Here is a 1,427-nt window from a genome sequence, read left to right on the forward strand (position 1 = left end):
TTCCTTTCTATCACCTGTTGTGCTAGTAAGTTATGGAAGACTCTATTCTTCCTTTCTATAAAACAACGGTTGAATAAATATGAATTTTATTGCTATCTTATAATTACTGTCTTGAATAAATCTATGCAAGATTTTTTGACAATATGAGATATCTGTGTGTGTTAGATTTAAGTGAATCTTGAACATTTATTAAGAAACTGCCTGAATCGTTGAGTGGTCTGAGGTACCTCCAATTTCTGGGTGTTTGATGGCACCCATGTAGAAAGACTACATTCAGGGATTGATAAGCATAAATATATGCTACATTTGAATTTAAGCTCAAATATAATTAATTTTCCTGTGGGGATATCGAAGCTCATCTACCTACAAACTCTAAAAGGTGTGAGATTCATTGTTCAAAATGCGGCCACTGTCAATGTCCTGCAATTGAGGTATCTCAAAGGATTGACCCTTCTCCAACACCTATCAATAGAATTTCAAACATATGGTAGTGGTGATCATCGAGTGGAGGACGAGGGAACTTTTAGGGTCATGACAAAGATGCGGACCCAATATTTTCATTATTCCAATGGACATAGCCCCAGTGATGACCTTTACCTTCCAACGGACATGGAAGCCATGGAATGCCTTGAAATAACTCATCTTTCTAACTGTGTGGTTCCTACATGGATCTCCTGGAGATAAAATTAACGGGGTTGGGAAACAGTTGCAATGAAGATTTCAGAGGGTTAGAAAAGATTCTTAATCTGAAAACACTACACTTGAAGTGGAATTATAACAGGGAGTTCACTGCATTTCCAAATGAGTTTGGGGAAGCAGGTGCATTTCCCAAATCGAAAGAGCTGCTCATAGAAGTTTTTTGGAGTTTGAAAAGAATTCCCTCAAGCATTCCCTCGTTCCACGAGGATGCAATGCGGAAATTGAAGTGCTTGATAATCAAGAATCGCCGGTCTATGGAAAATATATCGAAAGGCTTAATGAAGCTGAATAATCTTAAGGTGCAACGAAGATGACTGCATTGAAGGACGACCCTTGAAGCACTTGGAAGCCACACGCAGTGCTATGGAAAATGCTTGTAGAAAAATAGAGAAAGAGACTATCACATTGAGCCAGACATGTAATAAAAATTATTTTTATACACCCAAATACTATTCAAAGGGAAACAAGGAAGTAACCCAAAACCAACAAGTTGTAAAGCTCAGTTGAATGACTGACCGGCAACAACTATTTCCAAATCTTCAAAGCATGAGCAGGAGGGTAACAGATTGAAGCTGACTAAAATTTTCTCTGTGACGAGGGTCGCTCGTAGTGCATGTCAACGATGATTAGAACTGGACCGAGAGATAATACACAACACAGGGAACTACTAAACAGGGAGAGATAACAGATAAATAAAATTGCTAATATAATTTGACCCAACACGATAG

At 38.3% G+C, this 1,427-nt stretch overlaps 1 pseudogene; it reads left to right on the plus strand.

Moving 5' to 3' along the window:
- Window positions 1-297: 297 nt before the first annotated feature.
- LOC149221058 (uncharacterized) lies at window positions 298-1,013 on the plus strand (annotated as a pseudogene).
- The last annotated feature ends 414 nt before the right edge of the window (window positions 1,014-1,427 follow it).

This window comes from Pinus tabuliformis, chromosome Q (assembly GCF_031772625.1).
Source record: "Pinus tabuliformis cultivar Carrire ecotype Pingquan chromosome Q, CPIR1, whole genome shotgun sequence".
Classification (NCBI taxonomy): domain Eukaryota; kingdom Viridiplantae; phylum Streptophyta; class Pinopsida; order Pinales; family Pinaceae; genus Pinus; species Pinus tabuliformis.